General features: G+C 35.0%; 2 protein-coding genes across 6 annotated transcripts in view; one reads left to right on the forward strand and one right to left on the reverse strand.

Annotated features, from left to right (window-relative positions):
- The window catches only part of FBXO8 (F-box protein 8), a 44606-nt gene extending 41732 nt beyond the window's left edge, over window positions 1–2874 (reverse strand). Inside the window, exon 1 of the mRNA XM_079142700.1 lies at window positions 2627–2874. The gene's annotated coding sequence lies outside the window, so the exon portion shown is untranslated. The remainder of the gene's footprint in view (window positions 1–2626) is intronic.
- CEP44 (centrosomal protein 44) overlaps window positions 1–14471 on the forward strand; it is a 51944-nt gene that overhangs the window by 20896 nt on the left and 16577 nt on the right. For 2 of the 5 annotated variants that reach the window (XM_079142695.1, XM_079142699.1), the window contains exon 1: window positions 3081–3453. The exons of 1 other annotated variant lie outside the window; for it this stretch is intronic. The gene's annotated coding sequence lies outside the window, so the exon portion shown is untranslated. Of the gene's footprint in view, window positions 1–3079; window positions 3528–14471 lie in introns of those variants that run through there. 2 more of the 5 variants (XM_079142696.1, XM_079142698.1) reach the window with 2 other exon arrangements.

The raw sequence follows: 14471 nt of genomic DNA on the forward strand, positions 1-14471 counted from the left end.
AAATGAAGAGAATATTTTTAATCTAGCAAAAGCTAGATTTGGTTTACCTGGAAGTTATTACTGGAAAATATTTGTGGATGGAAGCATTTGAACTGTACTATTTCCCCAAGCATCTATTTAAAATTGTGCAGGCATCTAAAGGGCCCAACATTGTACCTGTTAAGTGACTGTCACCTACTATAAATGAATTATGTCAACCTGACAGAGAGCCCTCGTTTAAAAGCCAAATGTACAATCTGTGAATTGCCATATTCAAGTCAGTGGTAAGCACATGAGGTTTAGAAGATGAACTTAAAATAACATTTTACTAACAGATAAGAATTTACAGTATCTTTCAAACCTGGAGCAAGCATAATCAATTTGACATTGGGTCATAGCCAAAAAATTACCATAAAAAACTCTGGAGCCTGAATCTTTCATTTCCAACAATCTTATATGATTTACTGACAAACGCTGTGCTTGTGATGTGATGTACAGCCCCATAATGCAGGAAGAAGTGGTACTGCCACCTAAGGCCATCCAAACTACACTTCTTCTTTTCTTTTTTGGTGGGTGCTGGGGATTGAACACAAGGCCTCACTCATGATGGCAAAGAGTTCTACCATTAAGCTCTATCTGCAGCTCTTTTCATTTTATTTTGAAACAGTCTCCCTAAATCGCCCAGGCTGGCCTTGAATTTGCAATCCTCCTCCTTAGCCTGAATTAGCTAGGATTAAAGGCATGAGCCACCATACTTGGCCAAAATTAATTTCTAAGACAAACCTCTCCCAACACAGACTGCCACTGACCTACATTCTATCTATATTTATTCCTAGCCCCACCCTAATCCCTTTCTGCCTTAAGAGCCATCTTTGCTGATATTTATTGTGAACCAATTTCAACCATATAAAAAAGGCAGTGGGTAAGAAACACACAATCTCCTGAGGGGTAATGCTTTGCTTATGTAGATTCTCTCACACATATATCTCTCAATATATTCCAAGACAAATATAAAATAAGCCTTAAGATAATTAGTATGAAAAAAGAAAAAAGCATTTTGCAAGAGATGATAATACTAGTATGAGTTTGTTTACTTCTTTACAATCAATCCAGAATTTTTCCTTGTTAAGACTGCATTTCTCTTGGACATATTTTTTCTCAGTTATTCTTACCTAGTAATTCCTAAAAGTTATCATCCAGGATATCTATGTTAGGCAGTCTCTAAAATGGCACCCAGTGATCCCTGTCTCTGGAACTCATGTACCTGTGTAATTCCTTCCCTTTTCATTTTGAGCTGGACTGAATGGCTCACTCCTAACAAATATGAAATGGCAATAGTGATGGTTTATAACTTTTGAGATTAGGTTATAAAAGACCACAGTCTTCTTCTGTTTTGGATGCTTTCTCTTGAATTGTTTACCCAGTTGCCATACTGTGAGGCAGCCCTTTGCAGATATTCATGAAGTGGGAAACTTAGATTTGCCACCAACTACATGAGTGCAATTGGAAGTGGAATCTTCTTCACCTCAGTGGAGCCTTCCAATGAGAACATAGCTCCCAACTACAGCTTGATGGAACCTCATAAAAAAAAAAACCTGAGCCAGAGGCACTCTGTTAAGCTGTGCCTCTGATGCACAGAAACTGAGATAATAGATGTTTGTTGTTTTAAGCTGAGGTAAATAGGGTAGTAGTTTGTTACTCAGTAATAAAGTATCTTAGCAAACAAATTTCAGGTTAACTAGACAAAAATGAAATTTTATGAATCAACCTGAAAATAAAACAGAACTTTTTAATGCTTCATTCTGAAACGTGATATATTTGTAAACCATTTTTATGGAGGGGAGATCTCTTTATCTTAGAAATGTGGTTACCAAACTCCAAACATTAAAAGAAGAAGAAAAAATCATGAAATGGAAAACAAATTGGCTTCATTTGCAGTAAAGGGTCATGATTAATTGACCTAGGGAAAAACACCTAGAATCTTAAAAATAAAAGTTATCGTTGTAAAACAAGTAGACTCAATTATTAGACATACAGAACCTAAAATAAAACCAAAAAAGTCAAGTGCCAGAGAATTGGGATTCTTTTGTGCCATTCTGTCCAATTAGTAATATTCATTAAGCACTTACCATATGAGATTGGAGCCCAGTCACAATGAAACAAAAAAAGCGAAGACAAATTAAAAGTTTAACAAATTTTGTACTAAAATTTGACTGCTTGTAGCAACTGTCAATTTATCGTAACCCTGTGTTTGCATTCATAAAAGAACCAAAAAATGAGGCAAGAGACCCAAACAACACCTGAAAGCTACACTTGGGTTTGAAGAAAGTAACCCTTTGGTAGTTTCTTGGCTTTATTTCGGAACGGCGCTAGATCACCATCTGGGGTCCCAAGCTGACCTATAGCCCAATGGTCTAGAAACAGAAGGAACGCCCATTCCCGCCTCATGACACTGATTCTTCACTTTAATAAGCCATCACCGCTGTCACTCAAGATACGTTACACTATCATTGGTCCTGAACTCTTACTGGTCGACCAGTTTCTGCCAACTGGCAAGTACTGGCTGTCTTTATTTCCGTGAAGAAAAGTGAAGGTGAACAGACAAAAGAGATAAAGAGATCTGAAATATCTAGGCTGACGCTAGTACCTGAGCGACCTGCGATCTCCACCGCCGCCGCGACGAATCGGCCTCTGGGCGGGGGCTTTAAGCCAAAAAGAAAATGGCTCAGCCGGGAACTGATGCCCAGGCCATGGAGAAGTCTATCCAAACTTTACTTGTTCACGCCGGTGAAGATGACGGTGGCGAGAGTACCAGAAACAGCACTAGACCTTTGTGAACTCCGAGCACCTCAAGCTGCAGGAGCCAGAGCTGCGGACTGTCCGGGTTTTGACGTTTCCTATTGTTGCCGGAAGTGACGTTCGGATTCTGGCCCTTAAAGAAAAAGTATTTTAATTCCCATTGTTTAGATTCGCTACAGATTCCTTGTTTCTCGCTTCGCAGTCCGAGTTATTCTAACCATTTAAATTATACTGACTTATAATCTGCAAGTTAATATCGCACTGGACCTTGAGGAGGCTCTCTGCAGAGTCAAGTCACCTCAGGGTCTGGACGAATGGACTGTGGAATCTGCAGCGAGGAATCCTGGAGCGCCAAGAAGCCCGCCGCTTTGAAGATCTTGCCGCGGTGCGCGGCGGGCTTGAACTGGCTGTTCCGATACAAACGGTCGGCGCGAGAAACGCTCTCGGGCTCAGGCTCTGGCTTTCAGGGACTATCTGCTGGAGACTAGTTCGGAAAACGGTCTCTGGTTACAGATGCCCTTTCTCCTCTCCTTGTCGTGCTGGGCTGGAGGTCTACTTTGCTCGGGGGCTGCCGGGTGAGCCCTAGGGAGCCCGCGAGGCTGCGCCCTAGATTGGACAGAGGTCGCCTCTCTCTGCTATCCTCACCACGGCCCCGGGTGGGGGGCGAAAGACAAGGTCTGTCTTTTCAGCCTTTTAACTTAAATTACGGAACGGGAATTCCAGATGTGCCTTGCCAATATACCCGCCTGGTATATACTTGGTGTGTGTGTGTGTGTGTGTGTGTGTGTGTGTGTGTATATACTTTCAATAGCAACGAGGTAGGAAAGATCGGAGCACCTTATTCAGATTTAGGCGGTGGCTTAGGGTAGAGAAGTTAGACTTCAGAATAGGGCAAAGAATTGATTCCTGGTGGGTCCTCAGAACTGAGGATGCATCGGGCTCCTCCAAAATACTGACGGGAAGGAAGAGTTGAAAGTAGTTTGTTTTTCCTTGCTTGCCTTTTCCTGGTGTTTCAAATGTTTCTCCATCTTGAGAATTACAGATTTCCCCCTCACTGTAAAAAGAATAATCTTGAAATTTTGATTCTTTTTAAAAATTCTGTAATTGGGGTGAGGTAGATTATTTTTCCAGTTATTAGCAAACCTTTTCACAGTTACTCCCTTTCCCCCCAGTTTCTTCGATGCTTTCCTTTCCTCAAACGTTTCTCCATATCACTTAGAACAGTGTTTACTTAATGTCTTTTGTGAAAGTTTTCAAAAATTTAATATTTTCTCTTTACTCTTATTTTTTGACGCATGGTTTTTAGATATTATCAATCGTTTTGGTCTATGTCACAAACCATCCACATTAATTACAACGGTTGTTTCATTCTAACAAAAGCATTTGAGTCCTGTGGCATCCCATTGAGAAGCATCATTTTAATGACCTTTAACTGCCATGTGATTGAGCTAGGTTAAAAATCTTAAACCAAGATTTCTACTTAACAGTTTATATTGTTTTTATGCCTTTCTCATAATTTCACTCGCACAGGTTTGACTTGTATACAGAACTCTGGGGGAAGCTAGTTAGCAATATTGAGACCTTAATAATTGAATCCATTCTACAAGCTTAATGATGGAACCCGTGCTACAAACTGAGTAGTGTCTCCTTTTAATTTCCTTTGACAAGGGTAATAAGGTGAAAATGTTAATCGGTTTTTTTAAGTAAAAAAATGGCTTTCCATCTCCAAAAGTATAGTGTTAAAATATGCATAAGTAGATTACCGTCTTTTAATATCTTAATTTTAGTGTTTTCTTGTTTACTTTTTTCCCCATTTTTTTAAATCAAAGCCCGTCATGAAAATGTACAGCAGGAGCTGTAAATTTTTTCTGTAGTACTCCCATTTTCTTTTCTCTTCTTTTTTCCTGTTTTTTTTTTTTTTTTTTTTTCTCATCACTTACCTCCTTCACCTACAAATCCAAGCTGTATTTGTATCTTACTCTTCTTCAAAATATGTATTCTACTGGTACTGAAGAGGATGTGTTCCAGGGACATACTTTTGTCAGAAATTCTATTACCAGAGTTAGAAATAATGTAAGAGACATTGAAATGTGTTTTCCATATACTGGAATGATGAAATATACTTATGAAGGGACTAAAAGAAATCTGTGGGAAGAGATACACTTTACATTAAAGTTAGAAAATGTCTTTTGGGAAGAAGGTCCTGAGAGGAATTTTGTGAAGTTAGATGGGTCTGGAACCCATAATACTTCAGACATCTGATATTGTCCAGTGGTAGAACCCAAGATTTTTTTTTTTTTTTTTTTTTTTTTTTTCAGTTACTGTCAGATTAGTTTCCACTTCATTGTTTCCCAACAAAATAAAGGCTGGTCTTGTGAAAACTCTTACTGCTTCCATATATCCATCTATCCGCAGGCCTCCTATGAGATTTAAAGATTACCTTCTAGGCCAGTATTTTGTATAATTTGATTTTGGAATTGCATCTGTTTTTTTTTTTTTTTCCCCCCTGGTTATTTCCCATTTGACTGTAACAAAAATTCCCTCTGCTTACAAATGTAAATGTTTAGGTGGTATAATTGATTGGCTGAAAAGTAATGACTGGAATGACCATGGAAGAATGCATAAACGTATATTCAGTAACCTATTCTTCACCATAATAAAGGAGAACAGGCTACAAATAGGATAGAGAGCGTTCCTCAAGAAGAGAATAGTTGCTTTACCTGGGGAAATGGCTACAGAAATGGGCAGCAAGGGTCTTAAATAGAAAGCTCACTAAATTTAGGATTTTGCAAAATTGCTAGCCTTAAGACCTCTGGTTATGTTTAGATTCAGAGAATGTGTGTGAGGGAAGGAATGATTTGTATTCTGATAGCTTCCGAAATACAAGACTAGCAGGGAAAAGATCACACCAACTACTTCACCCAATTTATGAATTGTTCTGTTTAGTTTTGTTTTTAATGTCAGAGACTTCATTTTAAAGGAACTTCATTCTCAGAGAATTCTTACTCAAGGTATTATATATTATTTTCCTTTTATGAAGTGTCAATGAAGAGTTGTAGATATTTTTAAGTATGTTTTTGAGTTTTGCCTTACTGATTGACTAAACTTATGATTCAAATCTGTTTATTTCCATCAAGCAAAACTTCTTAACTAATTATCTATTTATTAATTTTATGAACCTCTTTTAGAAACAACCTCCTTTGGGAATCCTGTAGTCCAGGCAATAAATGAGTCATTTAGAAATTACTTCCTTGGTATTATTTTGGGGGGGGGGTAGTTAAAATGATCTTTTAAAAAAAAATCTCAGAGATCATACTTTTTTTTATGTTCGTTGTGGTATTTCTATCATGTACATTCTTGAGTCACTTCTCTTTCATAGATCTCTATGTACACCAGCCTTAGTTGATATCACCAATAAGTTTTTCAAAGTAATTGTACTGACTTAATCCTTTCACATCATCGTGTGAGAGTTTCAGGTGCACTACAGCCTCATATTTTGGATTTACTTCATAATTTCCTAAAAATTAATGAGATTGAGTATCTTTTTACATGTTATATCTTATAGTTCTTGCTGTGTTCTCTTGCCCATTTTTCTATTGAGCATCTTTTTTTTCCTTATTACTTTGTAGATGTTCTTTGCATGTTCTACATAAGATTATTTTTGTTGATTATATGTATGGCCAGCATCATCTTCCATTCAATGACTTTCACCCTCAGAGTATCTTTTGATGAACAGAAGTTACTAATTTTAATGTGGTTCTTTTTATCAGTCATAAGATATTTTCTTTGCCTGAGATCCTGAAGATATTCTCCACTGTGATCTTCACAAAACCTGGTTGTTTGGACTTTCTTTAATAAACCTGGAACTTTGTGCAGGTTGTGATAGAGGCTTCAAGATTTATATGGATATTTAGTTGATGTATTACCATTGGAAAAGACTATAGTTTTTTCACTGCTACTCACTATCACCTTTGATATAAGTCTATTATCAATATATGTGGTGTTTTGGGACTTGGTTTTGTTCCATTGTTCTGTTCAGACATCTTTTCACGAATTCCAAACTTAATTTCATAAAACATTTTGATAATGCATGGTATAAGTCCTCCAATTTTGATCTTCAAAATTTTGTTAGTTATCCTTTAACTTTTGTATTTCTGTATAAATTTTAGTCAACTTGTCAATTTCCACCCTCAAAAAACTGTTTTTTGTTTGTTTTTTGTTTAGTGGTGGTAGGAGGGGATCAATTGAATTCACATATCAAACTATTGAATCAGTCTTTGATCAAAATATATGCCTCTTCTCTAGATCTTCTTTAATGTATCTCAATAAGGTTTTATAGTTTTCTGTTTTGAGACCTTATACATCTTTTCCAGATTTATTCATGTTTTATGATATTTATCAGTGCCATAGTGAATTATTTATAATGTCATTTAAAAACATTTTAATTATTTGAGGGATACAGAGACATGCAATTGATTTTTGTGTATTGGCCCATATTCAACCTTACTAAATTTACTTATTTCTTTTGGATTTTTTTCACATACAGTTATGCAATGTGATGTCAAACAATAATGACATTTTTATTTCTTCCTTTTAAATGTTTATTCCTTCTTATATTTGTGTACTATCTAGGAGCTCCAGTTTAATGTTGAAAAAAAGTGATGACAGTAAATATGCTTGCCTCTACCCAGTCTAGGGGGAAAACAGTATTTCATCATTGAATATGATGTTTATAGATCTTTTTTTTCCCCTGGAGATTGAACCCAGCGGTGCTCTACCACTGAGCTACATCCTAAGACCTTTTCTATTTTTGGAGACAAGATCTCACCAAGTTGTCAAGGTGTTGCTTTAATTCTGAGACTGGCCTCAAACTTGCCATCCTCCTGCCTCAGCCTTCAAAGTTACTGGGATTACAAGCATGTATCACAGTACCCAGCTGTGGTAGATTTTCTTTTTTTTTTTTTTTAGATATCATTAATCAAGTGCAGGCAGTTCCCCTCAATTACTAATGTTCTAAGAATTCTTAAATAAATGTTGTATTTTGTCATACACCTGTTCTTCATTATAAGATTTTCTTTCTTTCACGTGTTAGATTACACTGATTGTTTTGTCTTGTACTTGGGTTATAATTCAGTAGTTATTAATTTTCCACTCCAGTTGTTTCAGTGGTAACCAATAGGAGCTCTTTCAGTTGGCTCCTGTGTCCCTTTGACATTACTCTTCAAAATTTTGTCTGTGGAGTGTTTTCTTATTTTCTGGAAACTACATAATGCTTTAGGTTCATCTTCTATCTTTCTTACCCCAGTTCTAGAATTAACCATTTCTTCAAGGAACCCTGATTTCTTTCATTGTAGACATGAAGATCGGGATGCTAGTTGCCATAGAATTGCTACACTTTTGCCATAGAATGTTGTTATTTTCGGTAACTTTCACCTGACGGAGAACCAAAATATATGTGTATATGTTGAACTCTACACAGGTTAAATATCTCTTATCTGAAATGTTTGAGGACCATAGTATTTTAGATTTTGGAGTTTTTCAGATTTTGGAATATTTGCATAAGCTATTGGTCAATCATATCTAATCTAAAAATCTGAGAAATGAAATGCTGAGAATCTGAAACTTTTTGCATGTAGACATGATGCTCAAAGTGTTTCAGGTTTGGGAGTGTTTTGGATTTGGGGTTTTTGACTTAAGATTGCTCAGTCTGTGTGCACATATCAATAAATATTTCTATTTGAAATGATTGGTATCAATATTAAGGTAAACATGTTGATACTGATGTTTCTAACTGTAATCAGTTAATGCATAGCTGATTCCAGTGTACTCCACTTATCTGTAAATTTCCCTTTCACTACTAAGAAACCTGGCTTCTGTTATGTAACCATTAATATACATACTTTTTAAATTCCAGTATATCTATATAAGAGTATCAAAATTTTCATCTCATATGCATGTGGGCAAAAACTTTATGAACCAGAGCGCAATATTTATGTGCTGTTGTTTTTGCCTTTAGTCTCACAGATGCTATTCATTTTCATCCATACCCTTTAATACTGTTGTTTTGTACACTGGTAATGTAATTATTATCCTGTCACAGTCTGTACTCTTTCCTGTGCAGTTTTCTAAATGATTGTTAAAAATTCTGTACCCATTAGCATTCACTCTTTGAGCTATAAAGTTTCGTGGATCTTGACGAAGGCCTAATTACATTTATCTATCTATAAGATATCAAAATGAATAGATTTCTTTCTAAAATAATACCCTGTATTTCATCTGTATACCTTCCTCTTCTCCCTCTGAATCTCTGGCAGCCATTGATCTCTAGTTTTTTATTGTCTCTATAGTTTTACTTTTTGCAGAAGATCTTCTCTTTGAAATGGTCTAATAAGTAGCCTTTTTGGATTTGTTTTCACTTAGCAATATGAATTAAGGTCTATCAATGTTCTTTTGTAGCTTGATAACTCATTTATTTTTTTGTTAAATAATATTTAATTGTATGGATGTACATTACTGTAATATACTTCAGGGTGTCTTGATTGCTTCCACTTTGGGGTGTTTCTGAATGGAACTGCTGTGCATATTGATTAGGATTTTATATATACACTAAATTTTTAAGTTAGTGGATAAATGAGTAGTACAATTGCTGAATGTATGGTAAGACTATAATTTGTTGTGTAAGAAACTGCCAAACTGTCTTCCAAAATGGCTATACTATTTTGAATTCTCACCGGCAATAGAGTTCTTGTTTCTCCATATTCTCAAATACATAGCAATAGGTTTTTGGGGTTTTTTTGTTTGTTTTGTTTTTAGATTCTAGCAATAGGTTTTTTTGTTTTGTTTTGTTTTGGATTCTAGCATTCTAATAGGTGTGTAGTAGTATTTTGTTATGATTTGGATTTGAGATGTCCTCCAAAAGCTCCTGGGTTAATACAGGAATATTCAGAGGTGAAATGATTAGATTATGAGAGCTTTGACCAAATTGATCCACCGTAGTTTGAATGGACTAACAGAGTGGTAACTATAGGGAGTCGAGGTGTAGGTAGAGGAAGTAGGTCACTGGGGCATGCCCTAGAAGGGTTCATCTTCCTGTGGCCCTCTCCCCCTTCTCTCTGCCTTCTGGTTGCCATGAGGTGAATAGCTTTCCTCTGCCAGGATCTTTGACCGTGATGTTTTGCCTCACCTTGGGAGCTCAGAGCAATGAGGTCTGCCAACCATCGACTGAGACTTCTGAAACCCTGAGTTTCAAATAAATTTTTCCTCTAAGTAGTTCTTGTCAGGTATTTTGGTCATAGCAGTGAAAAGCTATCTCTTTGTTTTATTTTTATTGTTTTATTTTTTAAATTTGCAATTACCTGATGATATGTTGAGCATCTTTTTAAGTATTATCTATTAATTTTTAAAATTTATTTATTGGTGCATGTTAATTATACAGAATAGTGAATTTTCTCATAGCATATTTATACATGCATATAACACATAATTTGATCAATATTACTCCCTAGTAACTCCCCTACCTTCCACCTTTCCTCTACTCAAATGGTTTGTTTCTATTTTCATGACATTCTATTTTAATTTCCCCTCTAGCTTTCATGTACAAGAGAAAGCATATGATACTTGTGTTTCTGGGTCTGGTTTATTTTGCTTAATATGATGCCGTCCAGTTCTCATTTTCCTGTAAATAAAATAATTAATTTCCTTATGACGGAGTAAAACTCCATCGTGTGTGTGTGTTTGTGTTTGTGTGTGTGTTTGTGTTTGTGTGTGTGTTTATACACACTGCATTTCCTTTAACCATTCGTTTGCTAACAGAGATTTAGATCAATTTCATAATGTGGCTATTGTGAATTGTGCTGTAATAATCATGAATATGCATGTATCCCTAAGCAGGCTGACCGTAATTCTTTTGAAAACAGGTGTTTTTGTTTTGTTTTGTTTTTCTGATCTGGGGGTTGAATCTAAACTCTTATACATGCTGGGCAAGTGCTCTGCTTACTACTGAGCTATATCCCCAGCCCTGACTTTAATTATCTTGCATAAATACTGAGGAGTGATATTGCTGAATCATATGATAGTTCCATTTTGCGTTTTTTGAGGAATCTCCATACTGATTTCCATAGTGGCTGTACTAATTTACATTCCCACCACAGTGTATAAGAATTCCTTTTCCCCAGCATCCTCACCAGCATTTATTGTTTATATGCTTGATGATTATTGCCATTCTGATTAGAATGACATGGAATCTCAGTATAGTTTTGATTTGCATTTCCCTGATGGCTAAAGATGTTGAACATATTTTTATATAATTGTTACATAATAGTTTTAATCTATTCTTTTGAGAAGTGTATGTTCAGTACATTTGTCCATTTAATGGTTTATTTTTTTGAGTTTTATAAGTTCTTTATGTATTCTGAATATTAATCATCTGTCAATAGAGTAACTGGCAAAGATTTTTCACCCATTGCAGCTGTCTCTTCATGCTGACTTTTCCTTTGTTGTACAGAAGCTTTTTATTTTATGTCATCCCATTTATTAATTCTTGCTTTTATTTCCTAAACTGTAGGAGTCTTACTCAAGAAGTCATTTCCTGTACTTCCTATTTAAGTATTTATCCTATTTTCTCTTCTAACAGTTGTAAAGCTTCTGGTGTTATGCCATTTTGAATTGACTTTTATGCAGGGTGAGAGTATCCTTTCTTATATGCTTGTATGCCACCTGTATATCTTTTTTGAAGGGTTGTCTATTCATATCTTTTGCCCACCTTTTTTTTTTTCCGCTTTTTAAATTGGGTACTTGGTTTTCTGTTCTTCAGTTTAAGAGTTTTTTTTTGATATTTTGGAAACAAATCTTTTACCCAATAGGTGTTTTGTAATACCAATCCATGACCTGTTTTTATTGTCTTAACAATATCTTTCACAGAAGTTTTAATTTTAATGAAATTCAGCTTACCAATATTTGGTTTTATGGATCATACATTGATATTATCTAAAACTCATTGCTGAACCCAAGCTCACATCAGTTTTCTAATATAGTTCCTCTGAGTTTTATATTTTTACATTATACATTAAGATCCATGATCCATCTGAACTAAATTTTGTAAAACATATAAGGTCTGCATGTAGATTCTTTTTGATTCTCTTCATATATATTTTTCTTTGGTTGTTTTTAGAACTACTGCTTTTCTTTTATGAGATACAGCACACTGACGTATCTTGGCATGAGTTTTATTTCACTTATGTTGATCACTCAATGTATTCTTTTAATCTAGAAAATAATGACATCCAGTTCTAAGAGGTGGTTTTATATTATTTCACACTTTCTTCTCTCAGTGTCCTCGATGTCTTTCTGGAATTACCATTCATTAGATGTCAGACCTTTTGGGTTGATCCCTTAGTTTTCTTATACTTAGTTTTCCATGTTTGTATCTTTTTCATCTGTTGAAATTTTTATTTTTACTATCCTTTTAAATTGTTTTTGATTTCTAGTTAAATTTCATTGTAGCCTGAAAGCAGAGTTGTATGATTTCTATTCTTTTAAATTTGCTACAGTGTTTTATGGTCTATTATGTAGTCTATTTTAGTGAACGTTCCATATGAGCTTATGAATGTGTGTGTATTCTGTAGTTGTTGGGTGAAGTAGTCTTTAGATATCTATTATATCCAGTTAATTGATGGTGTCATATGTCCTTATTCATTTTCTGCCTGCTGGATCTGGCAGGGTGTCAGAGGGTGTTGAAGTCTCCAACTAAAATAGTGAATTTATCTGTTTCTCCTCAAAGTTCTATTCGTTTTTGTCTCATATATTTTGATGCTCTTTTGTCAGGTACATATATGTTAAGGATTATTATATTTTCTTGGAGTTTGAATTTATCATTATGTAATGTCCCTCTTTATCCCTGATACCTTACCATATTGTGAAATCCTCTGTGTCTGAACTTAATATATCCCCACCTTTTTTGATGAATGTCACCGTGTTATATTTTATCTATTCATTTGCTTTTAATCAATATATGCCTCTTTTAAAATGGTCTTCTTACAGAAAGCATATAGTTGGATCTTGTTTTTTAAAAGTTTACTAACAATCTCAGACTCATTTTTAAATTATGACAAACTTTTTTATTCTTTTCTTTAAGCCACCTATTCAGTTTTAATATTTTTTCTAATGTCATTGAGAATATGTATGGCCCCTAGTTTACCATGAATAGTTTGATTTTATGATCTTTAAATTTTACAGTGTGTTTAATGGGAGCAATAAATACATTTTCTTTCTTATTAAAACAAATAAATGCTGGGAATTGCACTGAAAATGGAAGTCTTAGGACCTTATGCATGCTTGGCAAGTACTCTATCACTGAGCTATATCCACAGCCTGCATTTTTGACTTAACAATATTTTCAACTTACAATGGATTTATTGGGATATAACCCCACATCATAAGTCTGTATTATACTTTTCATTTTAAAATTCTTTTATCTCCTCCTTTAATTCTGTATCTACTACATTTTAAAAATTTGTTTCATATTGATCTCTGTCCTGCATGCTGAAGGCTTTCCTCTAATAGTTATTGACCTTTGGGTAAACATTCAGTTTTAAACATGAATGTCTACAAAGAGGTGCTTGGCTTGGGCCTGTGAATGGGATAGCTTTGCTGCAGCCTATTGGCCATGAACCTGGTCTGTTTAGTGGTGGTCTCCCTCAAATGTCAGTAATGTTAAGATAGTATTCTCTAGTTTTATCTACTTTCTCTAGAGTAGAGCTTGCCAGTATGCTGCCATCAAGGATACTTTTGACTAATAGCCATACTGAAGCTGAGGTATAAAAAGAAATTATGCTATTTGATTTTTTTCTTTACTATTTCTGCCTTCTAGCATTTGTTCTATATTCTTTGCCTTGCCTGATGTTTCCAAATTTGGTATCTCTTTGATACATTTTCCTCAGAGTTTAAAATTGTTACCTTTTTTTTCCAGAAAAATAGAGTAGTTAACTAGCTAAACAAGTTATTGGAGGTAGAAGACTAGAGGGGATAGGAAAAGAATCTAGGGCTTAGCCACACCTTATATGGACTTTCAAATAATTATTCTTATGATTCAGTCTGTTGGCCTTACCTCTGTACCTTTCAGAAGTGTCCGTTGCCCCATATTTGTGAATCTTATCTAATTTCTATTGTTTTCTTCCTAAATTGGCCTTTTGCAGTTCTGCTAGATTGACTGTCATTTTCCAAAATTTTGTTGATAATTTTTTTGTCACCTGAAATCTCCTCCAGTTTACTTCATCCCGGAGGGTATATATGATTTTTAATTATTTGCTTTCATCTTAGTGGTGTTTAGAAAATGGAAGTGAAGCAATATGCATTTAATCTGTCGTACTTAGGTGAACCTTGACTTTGTTTGTTTATTTATTTATTTATTTAGTTTTTGCTCATCCATTTTTATTTGTAAAGAAAGGCATCTTATTGGTAACTGTGTGAGGTCAGAGCCTCGGGAATAATAACTAAAGTCTCTACCAAATTTCTGTGTCTCCATTTTTTACTGACTGCATCATATAATTTATGTAAGTATCCAAAATAGTAACTGATGGATGCCATTTCAACTTGCTTTGTCTTTCCAAATGTTACTTTTTTGTTCAAAGTATTTGAGAGAGTGTCATATGAAACACATTGTAAGAACATGAACATAAAGCAAAATTTTTTATAAG

This window comes from Sciurus vulgaris, assembly GCF_902686455.1.
Source record: "Sciurus vulgaris genome assembly, chromosome: 5".
Classification (NCBI taxonomy): domain Eukaryota; kingdom Metazoa; phylum Chordata; class Mammalia; order Rodentia; family Sciuridae; genus Sciurus; species Sciurus vulgaris.